Source organism: Vulpes lagopus, chromosome X (genome assembly GCF_018345385.1).
Source record: "Vulpes lagopus strain Blue_001 chromosome X, ASM1834538v1, whole genome shotgun sequence".
Lineage (NCBI taxonomy): Eukaryota > Metazoa > Chordata > Mammalia > Carnivora > Canidae > Vulpes > Vulpes lagopus.
In genome coordinates, this window is record NC_054848.1 from 57632600 (window position 1) to 57651102 (window position 18503).

At 37.9% G+C, this 18503-nt stretch overlaps 1 protein-coding gene and 1 pseudogene across 1 annotated transcript in view; both read left to right on the forward strand.

Moving 5' to 3' along the window:
- Positions 1 to 18503, forward strand: part of SLC16A2 (solute carrier family 16 member 2) — a 116496-nt gene that overhangs the window by 54582 nt on the left and 43411 nt on the right. The gene's annotated exons all lie outside the window — the stretch shown is intronic.
- LOC121483028 lies at positions 9251 to 9984 on the forward strand (annotated as a pseudogene).

An 18503-nucleotide genomic window follows, 5' to 3' on the forward strand; every position in this document is an offset into this window, starting at 1 on the left:
CCATACTTATTGCTTCTAAACCTGGATCCCCAGTTTCTATGACACTGCCACACTAGCCTTCTAAACCACGGCTCCTTTGTGGATAGGTAGACCTTCTTCTCTGGGTCATTTCTCCTCAGTTGTAAGGCCTCTGTGAATTATGGGTAGGAACCCAGAAACCTCTTAAGGATAGGCATAAAAGGCCACAGCAAGGATCCTCACTACAGTGTTGCTATGCCTGATCTCCAAGGACTTTTTGTTCTGCCTGCCATTTTTCAGTGGATTGTTTAGGTTGTTAATGAAGGTATGCTTCCTATGGATTCCTACCTATGGGTTCCTATCTTAACCCAAAACAATATGATCTAAGGACCTCTAAGGGCTTATCCCTTTTCCTTGCCTTCCAGCAATTCTCTATCGCTGTCCCTTCTCTGCTCACTAGGACTTAATTCCACTTAAAAAGAGCTAAACTGGAAAGTGATAAGGGCCCTTATTGAAATTCTTTTCAGAACTCCTGATGGACATAAAGACTCCTAAATCTGGGAAATGAACTAGGGGTAGTGGAAGGGGAGGAGGGCGGGGGGTGGGGGGGAATGGGTGACGGGCACTGAGGGGGACACTTGACGGGATGAGCACTGGGTGTTATTCTGTATGTTGGTAAATTAAACACCAATAAAAATTAATTTATTAAAAAAAAAAGAACTCCTGATGGGAAAAAAAAGAACTCCTCATGATATAGATGGAGAAACAAGGATGCAGAAGAGTAAGGGATTTGATTTAGGCCACATAGCAGATTAGCAGCAGAGCTGGGAACTAGAGTCTAGGGCTAAGGATGGAAGGGAAGCTTCTAAAACAGAGGATATCCTAAATTATGTATGTTGGGGGGGCATTCAGAAAGCAGGTCAAGACCCATAACCTCCTTGCCTCCTTTCATATATTCTATAGACTGATTGTTGTCATGTTCCATAAAATGGAAATCTGGGTTTGTCAGTCTCCAGTACAGGAACCACTCATGAATCTTCATTTAACTTGGTTATATTAGATCCAAACTGCTGAGTATACCATTCAAGTTCCCAGGTTACTTTCCCAGGCTCATCTTCCACTTAACACCTATCTAAACCACGCACACATGCCTTTTTCATTCACATCATATCATTCATATTTTGTACCATATTATTCATATTTTGTTCACACTTTTCCACTAGCTTAAAATACCTTTCTTTACTTTGATTATTTGATCATTCTCTATGGCTCACCCCAAAAACTACCTTTGTTCTGTTAAGCTTTTTTAAAATAAGTTTGAGACAAAATTCATATGCCATACAATCAGCCCATTTAAAGTACACAATTCAATGTTTTTTAGTATCTTTACAGAATTGTGCAACTATCGCCATAATCAATTTTACAACATTGTCATCTTCCAAAAAGAAACCTATACCTTTTAGCTCTCACCCTGAATTTTCTCATTCTGCCATTCCAGTTCTAAGCAACACTAATGTACTTTTAGTCTACATGTCTTTACATGTTCTAGACATTTCATGTAAATGGAATATGTGCTCTTTTTCTTTTACTGACTTATTTCACCTACCAAAATATTTTTTTTTATTTTTAAGATTCTTCTATATTGTAGCATGTATTAGTAATTTATTACTTTTTATGGCAAAATAATATTCCATTGTATGGATATATCACATTCTGTTTATCCATTCATCAGTTTATGTACTTTTTGGCTATGAACATTTATATTCGAGTTTTTTTGTTTGTTTTGTTTTGTTTTTGTTTTTTTGTAGATGTGTTTTCATTTGTCTTAGGTATATACCTAGGAGTACAATTGTTGGATTAAATGATAACTCTATGTTTAACACTTTAAGGGACTGCCAAAATGTTTTCCAAAGCAAACGAACCATTTACATCCCCACCAGCAATGCATGATGATTTCAATTTATCCACATCCTCACCAACATTTATTTTCCTTTATTATTTTTAAAAATTTTTATTTTTTAGTTCCTTTTTAATTATTATTATAGCCATCCTAGTAGGTGTGAAGTGGTATCTCATTTTGATTTTGATTTGCAGTTCCCAATTGATGTTGAGCATCTTTTCATATGTTTATTGGCCATTCATATATCTTATTTGGAGAAATATTTATTCAAATATTTTGTCTGACTTTTAAAAATTCTTTTTAGGTTCATGCCAAAATTGAATGGAAGATACAGAAATTTCTCATATTTTTTCTGTTCCACTGTATGCACAGCCTCCCCTACTACGAACATCCCAGAGTGATACATTTGAAGTTCAACCATCAATAAACTACACTGACACATTATCACCCAACATCCATATTTTGCATTAGGTTCACTCTTCAATGTTCACATTGAACATTGAACAGAGCTCACATTCTATGAGCTCTGACAAATGTCAAACTCCTCCATTATAATATTCCCCCTTATATTATTGTATAGTTTCCCAGCCCTAAAAATCCTCTGTGCTCTGTAGCTATTCCTCTCTCCCTTCCCCTGAGCCCCTGATAACCTGATCATTTTACTGTCTCTATAGTTTTGCCTTTTCCAGAATGTCATATACTTGAAATTATATGTAGCCTTTTCAGATTGGCTTCTTTCACTTAGTAATATGCATTTCATTTAGTAGCATGTCTTTTCCTGTCTTGATAGCTCATTACTTTTTAGTACTGAATAATATCTCATTATCTGAATGTACCCACAGTTTATCAACTCACCTACTGAAGGACATCTTGGTTGCTTCCAAGCTTGGACAATTATGAATAAAGCTACTATAAGCAATTGTGTGCAAATTTTTGCGTGGACATAGGTTTTTTTAATCTTTTAGCTAAATACAAGGAGCGTAACTGGAGGTTACGTGGTTAGATCATGTGGTTAGATGATGTAGTTTTGTAGGGAACTGTTAAATTTTCTTCCAAAGTGGCCATACCGTTTTGTATTGCCATCAGTAGTGAATGAGAACCTGTTGTTCCACATCCTCACCAGCATTTCGTGTTGTCAGTGTTTTGAATTTTGGCCATTGTTATAAGGGTATAGTGCTATTTCATTGTTGTTTTTATTTGCAATTTCCTAATTGACACATGATGTGGAACATCATTTCATAGGCCTATTTGCCATCTGTATGTCTTCTTTGGTGAGGTATCTGTTAAGATCTTTTGCCCATTTTTTAATTGGCTTGTTTACTTTCTTATTGTTGAATTTTAAGTGTTTTTTGTATACTGTGGATTAGGAACTGTCCTTTATCAGATATTCTTCTGCAAATATTTTCTCCCAGTCTGTGACTTGTTTTCTCATTCTTGTGATAGAGTCTTTTCAGAGTAGAACCTTTTAATCTTAATGAAATATAGTTTATCAATTCTTTCTTTTATGGATTATATAAAAAAGTCATTAACATATCTGAGGTCATCTAGATTTTCTTCTACATCATTTTCCAGAAGTTTAAGAGTTTTGCATTTCCATTTTTAGGTATATGATTTTTTTTAAAGATTTTACTTATTCACCCATGAGAAACACAGAGCAAGAATCAGAGACATAATCAGAGGGAGAAGCAGGCTTGCTGTGGGGAACCCAATGGAAACTCGATTCCTGGACTGGGATCATGCCCTGAGCCGAAGGCAAACGCTCATCCACTGAGACGCCCAGGCATCCCCTATGATTATTTTTGAGTTAATTTTTATGAAGAATGTAAGGTCTGTGACTAGATTAATTTTCTTTCTTTCTTTCTTTCTTTCTTTCTTTCTTTCTTTCTTTCTTTCTTTCCCCATGGACATACAGTTCTAGCATTATTTTTTTTTGAAAAGACTATCTCTGTTCCATTGTATTGTCTCTGCTTCTTTGCCAAAGATCAGTTGACTATATTTATATGGGCCTATTTCTGGGCTCTACTGATCTATTTGTATATTCTTTCACCAATGCCACACCATCTTGATTACTAAAGCTTTATAGTAAGTAAGCCTTGAAGTTGGGTAGTATCAGCCCTCCCACTTTGTTCTCTACCAGTTTTGTTTTTAAAAGATAAAGAAAATAATTTTATTATGGATTAAGCATTAATCCGGATTATGATGCCTACACCATAGGCAATCCACTAAGACTGCAAAGACAAAAATGAATCTTGCTCTTTTATATAGCCAAGAAGATACAAACTATTATATCCTTTTTCTCAAGATAAACAATAACTTGTCCTCAAGTAAGAGGACTTAACAGCATCATTTGTCACATATAGTTCTTCCAAACTTTACTTGGTATTTAGGGTATTCTCTTTCATTTCATGTTGGCTATTTGCAGTTCTTTGCCTTTCCATAAAAACTTCAGTCATATTGTCAACAGCTACAAAATAACTTGCTGGGATTCTAATTGCAATTGCATTGATCAAGTTGGAAGAACTGACGTGTTGAAAATATTGAGTGTTCCTATCCATGAACATGGAATATCTCTCCATTTATATAATCCTTTTATTTCTTTCATCAGAGTTTTGTAGTTTTCCTTATATAGATCTTGTACATACTTTTAAAGATTTATACCTAAGTATTTCATTTTGAGGAGTGATAAAGTAAGTGGTAGTGTGTTTTAATTTCAATTTCACTTGTTAATTTTGGAAAATGATTGACTTTTTTATGTTAACCTTGTGCCCTGCAGCCTTGCTATAATTGCTTATTAATTCCAGGAATTTTTTAGTCTTCCTTCCCTCCCCCAAGTTTTTATTTTAATTCCAGTTAATTAAATACAGTGTAATATTAATTTCAGGTGTAGAATTTAGTGAGTTATCACTTATAACACTCAGTGCTCATGACAACATGTGATCTCCTTAATACCCATCACTCATTTAACCCATCCCCCGTCCACCTCCCATCCAGCAACCCTTAGTTTGTTCTGTATAGTTAAGAGTCTGTTTTATAGTTTGCCTCTCTCTTTTTCCCCCATGTTCATGTTTTGTTTCTTAATCCATTGTGTGAAATCATATCGTATTTGTCTTTATCTGACTTATTTCACTTAGTATAATACTCTAGCTCCATTCATGTTGTTACAAAAGGAAAGATTTCATTTTTTATGATATATATATATATATATATATATATATATATATATATATATATATAAGATCTTCTTTATCCATTCATCAGTCAATGGACATTTGGGCTCTTTCCATAATTTGGCTATTATTAATAATGCAGCTATAAATATTGGGGTGCATGCATCCCTTTGAATCAGAATTTTTGTATTCTTTGAGCAAATACCTAGGAATGCAATTGCTGGATCATAGGGTAGCTCTATTTTTAACTTTTTAAAGGAAACTCCATACTATTTTCTAGAGTGGCCACACCAGTTTGAATTCCCACTGACAATGTAAGGGAATTCCCCTTTCTCTGCATTCTTACTAACATTTTTTGTATCCTGTGTTATTTTAGCCATTCTGACAGTTGTGTGGCTACTCTCTCATTGTAGTTTTGATTTGTATTTCCCTGATGCTGAGTGATATTGGGCATCTTTTCGTGTGTCTGCTAGCCATCTGTATGTCTTTTTTTTGAAAAATCTCTATTCATGATTTCTGCCCATTTTTAAATTGGATTATTTGGCTTTGGGGAGTTGAATTTTCTAAGTTCTTTATATATTTTTGATACTAACCCTTTATTAGATATGTCATTTGCAACTATCTTCTCCCATTACTTATGTTTCTTTTAGTTTTGTTTTTGTTTCCTTCACTGTGCAGGAGCTTTTAATATTGATGAAGTCCCAATAGTTTATTTTTCCTTTTATTTCCTTTGCCTGAGGAGATGTATATAGTAAGAAGATGCTATGGCCAATGTCAAACAGTTATTGCCTCTAGGATTAAATCCTCTAGGATTTTTATGGTTTCCTGCCTCACATTTACATCTTTAATTCATTTTGAATTTATTTTTGTGTATGGTGTAAGAAAATGGTCCAGTGTCACTCTTTTTCATGTTGCTGTCCAGTTTTCCCAACACCATTTGTAGAAGAGACTGTCTTTTTCACACTGGATATTCTTTCTTTGTCAAAGATTAATTGACCATATAGTTGTGTATTAATTTCTGGATTTTCTATTCTGTTCCATTGATTTATGTCTGGTTTTGTGCCAGTACCATGCTGTCTTGACCATTACATCTTTGTAATATATCTTGAAATCCAGAATTGTGTTGTCTCCAGCTTTGCTCTTCTTTATCAAGATTGCTTGGGCTATTCAGGGTCTTTTGTATTTTAGAATTGTTTGTTCTAGTAGCATGAAAAATGCTTTTGGTATTTTTATAGGATTGTTTGAAATGTGTAGATTGCTTTGGGTAGTATACACATTTTAATAATATTTGTTCTTCTGATCCATGAGCATGGAATGTCTTTCCGTTTCTTTGTATCATCTTCAATTTCTTTCATCAGTGTTTTATGGTTTTCTTTCACTTCTTTGGTTAGGTTTATTCCTAGGTATCTTATTGTTTCTGGTGCAATTGTAAATGAGATTTATTCCTTAATTTCTCTGCTGATTCGTTATTGGTGTATAGAAATGCAACAAATTTCTGTACATTGATTTTGTGTCCTGAGACTTTACTGAATTCATACATCAGTTTTAGCATTTTTTTTTTTGGTAGAGTCTTTCAGGTTTTCTATATATGAGATCATGTCATCTGCAAGTAATTTTACTTTTTCCTTGCCATTGTGGATGCCTTTTAAAATTTTTTGTTGCCTGATTTCTGTGGCTAGGACTTCCAGTACTATGGTAAATAAGAGTGGTGAGAGTGGACATCCTTGTCTTGTTCCTGACTATAGAGGAAAATCTGTCAGTTTTTCCCCACTAAGAATATTAGCTATCAGTTTTTCATACATAGCCTTTATTATGTTGAGGTAAGTTCCCTCTAACCCTACTTTGTTGAGGATTTTTATCATAAATGGATGTTATACTTTGCCAAATGCTTTTCTGCATCTATTGAAATGATCACATGGTTCTTATCCTTTCTTTTATTGATATGGTGTATCATGTTGATTGATTTGTGAATATCAAATCACCCTTGTAACCCAGGAATAAATCCCACTTCATCATGGTAATGATTTTTTTAATGTATCGTAGCATCTGATTTTATTGGGAATTTTTGCATCTATGCTCATCATGGGTATTGACTTGTAGTTCTCTTTTTTAGTGATGTCTTTACTTGGTTTTGACATCAGGGTACTGCTAGACTCATACAATGAATTTGGAAGTTTTCCTTTCTTTTCATTTTTTTGGAATAGTTTGAGAAGAATAGGTATTAACTTCTCTAAGTGTTTGGTAGATTTTGCACATGAAGCTGTCTGGTTCTGGACTTCTGTATGTTGGTAGTTTTTGATAACTGGTTCAATTTCTTTGCAGGATATCAGTCTGTTCAAGTTTCTATTTATTCCTCTTTCAGTTTTGTTAGTTTGTATGTTTCTAGGCATTTATCCATTTCTTCCAGGTCGTTCAATTTGTTGGCATATAGTTTTTTATGAAAAACTCTTATAATTGTTTGGATTTCTGTGGTGTTGGTTATTTCTCTTCTTTCATTTGTGATTTTATTAATTTAGGTCCTTTATCTTTTCTTTTTGACAAGTCAGGCTAGAGTTTTATCAATTTTAATAATTTTTTCAAAAAACTAGCTCTCGGTTTCATTGATCTGTTCTATTGTTTTTTAAGTTTCTACATCATTTATTTCTGCTCTAATCTTTATTATTTCCTTCCTTCTGCTGCCTTGAGTATTTCTCTTCCTCCAGGTGAGTTAGTCTCCGATAAAACCCCTATAGTTTAGGCTCTAGTAAAATTGTTTATGCTGAGAGCAGACCTGTTAAGAAGAACAGAATGCTCTGGTGTGTTTCAAAATGGCTACATTTTCCCTTCTCCTACCAGAAGCAGGAAAGGCTTTTTCTTCAGTCTTTACTGTGAGAATTTTGTAGAGCTGTTGAGGTAAAATTTACAAAATGTTTCCCCCCCGCCCATCATGGGCCCCTCCTGGAGTTTTTAGGTCTCATACTTTCTCACACTGAGCCTCTAACAATTTTCCAGTTACAGTTTAGGTTTTCCAGCCATGCTGCTTGTTCCACAGAGGTGTCAGCTCCAATAAGTTGTGATTCTCTGTATTCAACTGTCTTTATAATTTTTGGTACAGTGATTTGCCCTGTGACCTCACTTCTCTGATGGATCTAAGAAACATTTGTGATTTTTCAGTCTGTTTAGCTTTAATTAGAGTGATAAATGACTTCTAAGCTCCTTATGAGCCAGACCAGAAGCCCTTTGCCTATTTTTAAATAGGTTATTTCTCTTGTATTGCTGAGTTGTCAGTGTTCTTTACATATTCTGTATATTCAACCCTTTTCAGATAAGTGGTTTGCAGATATTTTCTCCCATACTGTGGGTTGTCTTTCCTATATTGCTGATGTTCTTTCAAGCACAAAAGTTTTAAATATTTTATTGTGGCAAAATGCACATAACATAAAATTTGCCATTTTAACTATTTTAAGTATACATTTCAATGGCATTAAGTACATCCACATTGTTTTGCAATGATTAGTACCACCCAAAACTAGAACTTTTTCTTTTTCCCAAACTGAAATTCTGTACCCATTAAACAATAACTCACAATCCTCTTCTCCTGAACCCCTAGCAACCAACATTCCACATTTTGTCTCTATGAATACTCTATATAACTCCTATAAGTGACGTCATACCTTTTTTCTTTCATAACTGGTTTGTTTCACTTATCATAATGCCAGCAAAGTTTATCCCTGTTGTAGCATGTGTCAGAATTTTCTTCTTTTTAAAAGTTCAGTGATATTCCATTGTGTATATATCACATTTTGTTGATATGTTCATCTGTTGATCGACATTTCGATCATTCTATCTTTTGGCTATTTTGTATAGTGCTGCTATGAACATAGGTATACAGATATATGTCCAAGTCCATGCTTTCAATTCTTTTGGGTATATGATTTTAAAAGTTCTTAATTTTTATTAAGTCCAATTTATCCATTTGTTTCTTTTGTGCTTTTGTTATCATATCTAAGAAACCATTGCCTGAACTGAGGTCATGAAGATTAACTCCTATTCTTTCTTCTAAGAGTTTTACAGTTTTAGTTCTTACATTTAGGCCTATGTTTCATTTTGAGGTCATTTTTGTATATGGTGTGATGTAAGGGTCCAACTTAATTCATTTGCATCCAATTGACTCACCACCACTTGTTGAAAAGACTATTTTTCACTCTACTTTCCTTTGGTGCACACTGAAGGTCTTGGTGTCACCATGGAGCACTGTCCATACTGGTGTTACCAGTATTGTAAAAACAAATAATATCCCAAGTCTCTCTTCTGTAGAGGTGCCCCTGATGCTGAGATCCACATCTTTGACCTGGGGCAGAAGAAGGCAAAAATGGAGGAGTTCCCACTATGTGGGCACATGGTATCAGATGAATACGAGTAGCTCTCCTCTGAAGCTCTGGATGCTGCCCATATTTGTACTAACAAGTACATGGTGAAAAGCTGTGGCAAAGATGGTTTTCACACCTGAGTGGAGTTCCACCCCTTCCATAGCATCTATATCAACAAGATGTCCTGTGCTGGGGCTGACAGGCTCCAGACAGGTATGCAAGGTGCCCTTGCAAAGCCCTAGGGTATAGTGGCCAGGGTCCACATTGGCCAAGTCATCATGTCCATCTGTATCAAGCTGCAGAATAAGGAACATGTGATTGTGGCCCCATGCAGGGCCAAGTTCAAGTTCCCTGGCTGCCAGAAGATCTACATTTCCAAGAAGTGGGTTTTTTTCCTAAATTTAATGTGGACAAATTTGAAGACATGGTGGCTGAAAAGTGGCTTATTGTCAGTGGTTGTGGGGTCAAATACATCCCTAATCATGGTCCTCTGGACAAACGGCAGGCTCTGCACTCATGAGAACCTTGGCACTACCCCCTCTTTATTCATGCCCACCAATAAATCCTACCTCATGTCAAAAAAAAGACTATTTTTTTCACACACTGAATTATCTTGGCACTTTTAACAGCAATCAATTCACAATAAATGTGAATTGTTTTTGGACTCCCAATTTTATTTCATTAATAATGTGCCTGTCTATCCTTATGCCAGTACTATATTGTCTTGATTACTGTAGCTTTGTAGTATGTTTTAAATCTGGAAGTGTGAGTCCTCCAACTTTGTTTTTCTTTTTCGAGTTTGTTTTGGCCATCTGAGTCTCTTGCATTTCCATACAAATTTTAGAATCAACTTATCAATTTTTGCAAAAAAAAAAAAAGCAGCTAGGATTTTGATAGTAATTGTAGTGAACCTGTAGATCAACTAAGAGAAAGTTTCATTTTAACAATATTAAATTTTTTGATCTATGAAGAAGAGATGTCTTTCAACTTGTTTAGGTTTTCTTTAACTTCTTTCAACAGTATTTTGTAGTTTTCAGAGTGTAAGTTTTATACTTATTTTGTTAAATTTATTCCTAGCTAATTTATGTTGTTTCATGCTATTGTTAATGGAATTGTTTTCTTAATTTCATTTCACATTGTTTAGTGTTATTACAGAGATGTATCATTGATCTTTGTATACTGCTCTTGTATCCTACAATGTTGTTGAACTAATTTACTAGTTCTAATATATATTTTTCAGGTTCCTTAGGATAAGATCATGTAATCTGCAAATAAAGATAATTTTATTTTTTCATTTCCAATTTGGATGCTTTCTATTTCTTTTTCTTGCCTAATTGGCCTGGCTGGAAATTCTTATTCAATGTTGAATAGATATGATGACAGCAGATATCCTTGTCTTGCTTCTGATTTAGGGGGAAAGCAATTAGTTTTTCACCAATAAGTATTATATTAGCCTTGGCTATTTCACAGGTGGCCTTTATCAGGTCAAGGAAGTTCCCTTCTATTCTTAGTTTATTGAATACTTCTATCATCGAAGAATATTGTGTATTTTCAAATTCTTTTTCCTGCATTTTTTGAAATGATCATGTGGTTCTTGTCTTTCGTTCTGTTGATATGATGTATTACATTAGGTGACTTTCAGAAATTAAGTCAACCTTGCATTCCTGGGATAAATGTCACTTGGTCATGGTGTACAATCTTTTTTACATGTTACTGTATTTAATTTGCAAATATTTAGTTGAGGATTTTGCATCAGTATTCATGAAAGGTGTTGGTCTTTAGTTTTATTCTCTTGTAATATCTTAGGCTGGCTTTGGTATCAAGGTAATACTGGGCTCATAGACTGAGTTGGGAATGCTTCCTTCTATTTTGGGAGAGTTAGTGAAGACTGGTACTAATTATCCTTTAAATGTTTGATACAATTAATTAATCAGTAAAGGGATTTTTTGAGAAAGGGAGGAGTGTTTTAATTACTAATTCAATTTCTTGTTGTATCTCTTCAGATTTTCTATTTCTTCTTGTATCAATTTTAATAGTTTGTGGTTTTGTAGAAATTTGTCCATTTCATCTAAGTTGTCTAAGTTAGTGGCATATATATAGTTGTTGATAGTATTCCCTTGTGCTCCTCTTATTTCTGTAAAGTTGTAGATATCCCAGCTTTATTCTTTTTTTAAAAAAAGTTTTTATTTATGAGAGAGAGAGAGAGGCAGAGACATAGGCAGAAGGAGAAGCAGGCTCCCTGCAAGGAGCCAGATGTGGGACTTGATCCCAGACCCTGGGATCATGCCCTGAGCTGAAGACAGATGCTCAACTGCTGAGCCACCCTGGCACCCCCCAGATCTATTCTTAATTTTACTAATTTGAATCTTTTTTTCATTTTTTTGGTCAATCCAGTTAAAAATTGTCAGTTTTGCAGATATTTTTAAATAACCAATTTGTGGTTTTATTGATTTTCTCCATTTTTTATTGTTTATTTAATTTATATCTCTTGTAGTCTTAATTATTACCTTTCTTCTACATAATTTGGGTTTAGTTTGGTTCCTCTATTTCTAGTTTCTTTAGCTGGAAAGATAGGCTAGTGACTCAAGATTTTTATTTTTAAATTTTTTATTGAGCTAAAATTCACCTACCATAACATTCATCCTTTTAAAGTGTAATATTTGGTGCTTTTTGTATATTTTTAATGTTCCAACGATTACCATGATCCAATTCCAGAACATTTTTTTACCCCCAGAAGATTATATTTAGTAGCAGTATTTCCCCTAGCTCCTTTTTCCTCTGTCTCTAGTGACCAGTAATCTACTTTCTGTCTCTATGGATTTTGGACATTTCATAGAAAAGATTTTTGGTTGACAATTTTTTCTTTTCACTACTTTGACTATGTCATCCCACTATTTTCCAGCCTCTATTATTTTTGGTAAAAGTCAGCCATTAATCATACTGAAGTTTTTCTTGTCCATGATGAGTCATTTTTTTCTCTTGTTGCCTTCAAAATTTCCCTTTGTTTTTAGCATTCTACATCTTCACTGTGGTGTGTCTGGGATGTCTCTCCTTGTGTCCATCCTACCTGTTATTTGTAAAAGCTTCTTAGATGTATAGATTAATGTTTTCTTCAAATTTGAGGAGCTTTCATTATTTCTGATTTTTTTTCTGTCCTTTTCTCCCTTCTCTTCCTACAATCTCATTGCGTGTATATTGGTGTTTTTAATGATGTCCCACATTTCTCTGAGGCTCTGTTCATTTTCTTCATTCTATATTCTCAATCCTTTTTCAATTTGCATAATATATATTGATCTACCTTCAAGTTTGCTGATTTTTTCCTTCTCCCACCTCAAAACTACATTGAGCTTCTCTTTTGAATTTTTTATTTCACTTACTGTGCTTTACAACTCCAGAATTTCCATGTAGTTCTTGTTAAAAGTTTCTTTCTCTTTATTGATATTCTCTATATGATGAGACATTATTATTATGATACATTCTTCTAATTCTTTAAGCATGATATCCTTTAGTTGTTGAACATATTTGTAATAGGTGCTCTGTCTTTTTTTTTTTTTTTAGGTGCTCTGTCTTTTAAGCTCAACATCTGGCCTCCTCATGACAGTTTCTATTGTCTGCTCTTTCTCCCTATTTATGGATCACACTTTACTATTTCTTTGCATGTTTCATGATTTTTTGTTGAAAACTGGACATTTCAGATAATATATTGTAGCAACTCTGGATACTACCACTGACTTTTCTGGACTTGTTTGGTGAATTCTCTTTCCTGCAGTACATGGCCCTATGTTGCTCTCCAGAAGTAGCTGTAGCCTTGGACATGCACACAGCATTACTACTACTGTGGTTTTAGCGGGGCTCTCTGCTTCTTTCACGGAGATCCCCATTTAGCTTCTGGCAAATCTGTCTCCAGTGGTATCACACCCAGCTATTAGCCTATGCTAATTGCTGCTTAATTCCACCATTGTGTTTTTAATGATGCCCGTGGGCATAAATTGTTCCACAATCTGATCCAATTAATGTTGTAGTCTATTGCAGGGGCAGGGTATTATCAGTCTTTGAGGCTTGCTTAGATCCTAGAATCCTTCTTCGATCTTTCTGTGCTTTTTTTTTTCTATTACATTTCTAGCTAGTCTACCAATCTACAGTTGCTACTAGAGTCATGGAGCTACCAGTTCCCTCTTAATTACTCACCACCAAGACCTTTATTGTTTCTGAAAATACCCCCAGGGAAGAACTTTTCCACATAATATTAGTCTATTTAGGGAGAACTGAGGTGCTCTCCCTTCTTAAAAACCTGTCTTTCTTCCAGGCAGAAATTCTGCCCCACTGCACTTGAGCTGGAGGTGGGGATACCAGTCCCACATCTCCCAGAATGACACCCCTGCTCTGTAAGCAACTGCTGGAAACAATGGTAGCTGCTGCTTTTCTCATCTTGACTTAACCTAGCATGGAAGCTCCACCCTATGAGTGAGATGAGGCTGAGGTAAAAAAAGACACAATATTTTTGGCCAGCCACACTAGGAGAAGCTAGGCCAGTTTCCGTAGTGTAGTGGTTATCACGTTCACCTCACACACTAGGAGAAGCTGGGTGGTAGAAAGACTCTCCAGGCCTTTTGGCTCCACCAGTCTAGAATAAAGCTTCTACAACAAAGAACTAGAAAGTAAGGTTAAAATTCTAGCATCTTACCTTTCCAAGGATCAAACTGTAGCTCAGTACTAGATGATGGAACTGTAAGTTATTGATCACACCCACCCAGAATAGAGCTTTTATCACACTGAGCTGGATGTGGGCAGGGACAGGAAAACTCATGCTTCAAATGCCATAGACTCTTGCTGTTCTTACAAAGATGTATTAGTTTCTTGAATAAATACTGCTTCATTTGTTGTATGACATTAGGACAACATTAATTAAATTTAATGAAATTTAACAGCTACAGTTATTTCACTAGAAAATGGGATTACAGAGCTCATTATACCCCTGATTTAAAAACTGGAAACCTCTCTGTTAGGTTTGTAAACAACCTTCAGAGTAATTTATTTCCCTCTGACCTGATACGCTGTCCTGGGCTAGGAGGTATCCACCTAGGCAGGGTGGTGGAAAAAGCATGGACTCTGGGAGATGAATTGATCCAGGAACTCTATAAATTTGTCTATCCTAGTGGCCCACCCCCTAAGGAGGCTGAAGATCAGACTGAGAGTGGGGGACCAGAGGGCACCAGTCACCATAAGTCTTCCACCAAGGCTGTCCCCCAAGAAGTGGCAAGAGGTGGGGTATGAGGCTCACAAAAGAGACACACTACAGGTCCCTACAGCAAGGCAGATTGGACTAGCTCCCTTGGCCCTTGAGGGAAGAGCCACAGTGAGACTGACTTGGGCTACAAGGGACAGAGTACTTTCTAAGGGTAAGGTACAAAAAGGGCTATCCCAGGAAGAAGTAGCTCTCTGTCATACTGAGGTTACTACCTAAGCAGACAGGTGTGGAGGGGCCTCTGGCATTCAGCAAGAGGTTGAACCCCAGAACCCTTGGGGGGCCCTGTGGATGCAAAATACTCTGATCCTCCCACTTTTTGGAGGATAAACCCTGCCCAGTCCTGTCTGGCCTGGTCAGGTGGTTCAGAAGCACCCCAAGGACCAACAGCCCTTTCCTGAGGTTTCAAAAAGGAGCATCATTAGCATTGATTAGTGCTCTAATTGGCATTTTAATTGCCAGTCTCACTCTCTTCTTTTAGGCTTTATAATGAATACCTGGTGCCTAATCCTCTCCCTATTCCTGCCACCCCTCTTCTCTCTGGAGATCAGCTCAAAGTTGTGCCTCATCTTCCCTTCACCCACCACCCACATCCCCCAACAAAGCCTGGAGGCCTGGATGAGCATCTCCATGGCATCTGCATTGCACTTTCTCTCCCTCCCCCCGCCAGTGAGCTCAGGAAATTGGTTTTAATCCACCAGCTCTAGTTGCTTAGCAACAGAAAAGCCTGCTCCTAGCAACCAGAAGCCACAAAGATGCTGCAAAAAGAAGGGGTTGTCTGAGCCCTGCTCAGCTCCTGACTGCTGGCCTCCCTGATGTTTTTCTCATCGAATAGAGACACCCTTCCTTTCTCAGATGCCAGGTCTTGAAAGGCTGATCTCTGGGGCAGCTGCCTTGACCTCACAACCCCCCCCTCCATTTTTCCTGCCTGGAGCCTCCCTGAATCCCACCTCCAAGCCCAGCAGAAGACAGCCCATGATCACTGTAGGGTGGCTCTAGGAAGTGCCCTCACCTTCCAGTGACCAGTGACAGAGATCACTGGCTACGTAGGTTCCTCCAGGCTGGCCTGGTGGGTGGGAGTGGGGTGGGCCAGGCTCCTTTGACTCAGGGTGAGAGCAATTCCTGCCCTGGGTGTAGGGGGCTGTGCACTGTAATCCCAGCCCACCTGAGTCTGAGGGGAGACAAGGGACCATACACAATAACTCCCTACTTCTAGAGGTCAGAAAACTGAGAGTCAGATGGGCTCAGATCCGCACAACATTTCAGTGACAGTTGGGTCTGAACCAATGCCAGAGCACAAGGCTCCCCAACACAGTCAGCATCCGTGAGACTGCCAGGCTACTGTGCAGCACACCAGGCTTCTGCTTCCCCTCCTCAAAAGACAGTGAGGACAGGGTTTTCCACCATGAAGAAGAAGAAGCCTTCTGCCCTCCTGCTTTTTGGGATGGCCTCAGCTCAGGGTGATGATCAGTACAGATTTTCCATTTGACAAGCTGCTTTCCTAGAATGTTTTAACATAATAAGAGTTCAGGAGCATCCCCCAGGAGAGAGAGGGCTGATCAGAATTCTGATTCTGTGAGTGGGGGCTAACTGGTATCTTAATCTCAGATCTCACTGGACTTCACAGGAGATACACATGCATGCATTCCTCTACCCCTTCTGTAGAGCCTCAAGCTCTAACAGCAGGGCTGTCCCCTAGAGATAAACCATGGAAAGTGGGGGCTGTGGGAAACTGGCATCGGACAAGGGACCCCCATCCCCATTTTTCACCCTGAGCCAGGCCTCTAGGCAGGGACAAGCCTTCCCCTGGGCAACTTCTTTCTACCTTCCCCCCCTTCTTGCTTCTCTCCCTCCCTCTCCCCCTTTCTCTCTCCCAAGAAAAGGGCTTCTGGCTTCCATTGCCTGGCAACTAGACTGCCACAGGCTGAGAAGAGCAGCACAGATGCTGCCTAATGAGGGGGCTTGAAACAAGGGGCAAAACCTTTGTCTCTCGTCCTAAGCCTCTGCCAGCACTGCCTCTGGTGCTCACAAATTACACATTTTCTTAAATTTGTGATGGCTGTGCTCTATAATGAAAAGCCTTCCAAAGTCGGACAGATAACCCCATTTGGATAAATACTTCCTTAATCCACCGTTTTTCTATTTCATGTTTAAAGCCTTTTGTTATGGAAAATTTCAAGCCTACACGCAAGTAGAATAGCATAATGAGCCCTCTTGTGCACACCACCCAGCATCAACAATTATTAACTCCAAGCCATATTGTCACATCATTGTATCTGCAAGCGTTCAGTATGTGGCTTTGGAACATTAGGATTATCTTTTTAACATAACTACAGTGTTATTATTTTATTTTTTATTTTTTACAGTGTTATTTTAAAATAATTAAGGATAAACCCATAATATCATCAAATGCCCTATCAGTGTTCAAACGTTCAAATGTATCATCAACATCATGAAGGATTGGTCTTTTTTTTAACAGTTTATTTGGGTCAGGATCTAAATAAAATCTATACATCAATCTATACATTCCACTTTCTGAATATCGTAGGGGAGGAAAAACTTTTCTTCTACTCTCTTAAACTCAGTAAGTGAGGTATGTAAATTAAGCCTATAAAACACAGACTAACAGGAGGGGAAAACCAGGGTTTATTTCCATGTGCAACCTCCATATACATGGCAAAAACTGAGTGATCATAACTCAAAGGAGTGATTGGAGTTTGGTGCTTATATGCCATCTTACTAGGTGAAGGCTAGGGGAGAAAGGCACTTGCTGGAAAACAAATGCCTTTTTAGAAAGATAAATGAGTTTTCAGGAGAACAAACAGTTGATAGGAAGATTTGTGATAGTGTTTGTCTCTACACATGTGAATGGTCTTTCTGTCTCCTTCAGAGCCAAAAGATTCTCCTGGAGAAGAGATTTCAGGTAGATTTTATTCACAGTCTACCTTCTGGGTGTAGATGGCCTGAGAAGGAATTTATGTCTGCCTCATTTCCCAGAAGTTGCTGCTTTTAGCCAAATACGGGAAGCCCCAAGAAGGATTTCCCCCCCTGTTATCTGTTGAATCTCACGTGTCTTTAGCTAAAAATAATCTTTATACCAACTCTAGGGTTCCAAGTGGGTCCCCACAATATTCCAACATAAGAAGGAACTTAAATTACCCTGGAAACAAACTATTGACCCCTAAGCTCTTCCTAGACTTCCTATGAGCTCTGCCCTGAGCTGTGTGAGGCCTCCTTAAGATGAGGAGACTGAGATTCAAAGTGGTGAAATGAAGAGCTCAATGTCACCCAGCTAATGAGGCTAATTCTCACCACAGGAGAAGAGGTCAGGTGGGTCAATAACTCATGTCAAGAGTCCAAACTCCTAACTGTATGTGCCTTGACAACCATACTCTGCCACCCCCACCTGTCCTGCCTCCAAAGAGGTAAGAGAAACTTTAGGAAGGAGTCAGGGAAGGCATCCCCTGACCACCTCTTAATCCAAGTACTACCCAGGATCTGTGAAAGACCCATGCAATCCCACCTCCTCTGACTGCACTGGCCCATTTCCTTTCTCCCAAGTATCTGCCATTGGGTACATGTGCCTCAGTCTCCCACTCACTCAAAAGCTCCTGAGTGCAAGGACCTTGGCTCTGGATATTGGTGACCTGCCCCAGCTGAGGACTCACCCAGAGGCATTTGGAAGGTCCTCCCCAAAGGGAGGGCCTACCTACTGACTGCCTGAGTCGGAGACCTTCTGGAGGATAGGTGTGCTAGAAATACAGTGAGTCTTTGGGAGAAGAGATCCTGGACCCCAGGAAGGAGCAGCCATCAGACACTGCAGAGTGAAAGTGGTCCCTCTTGTCCTCAGAGAAGGCAAGGCAGTGTCCAGGGAGCAGCCTGGG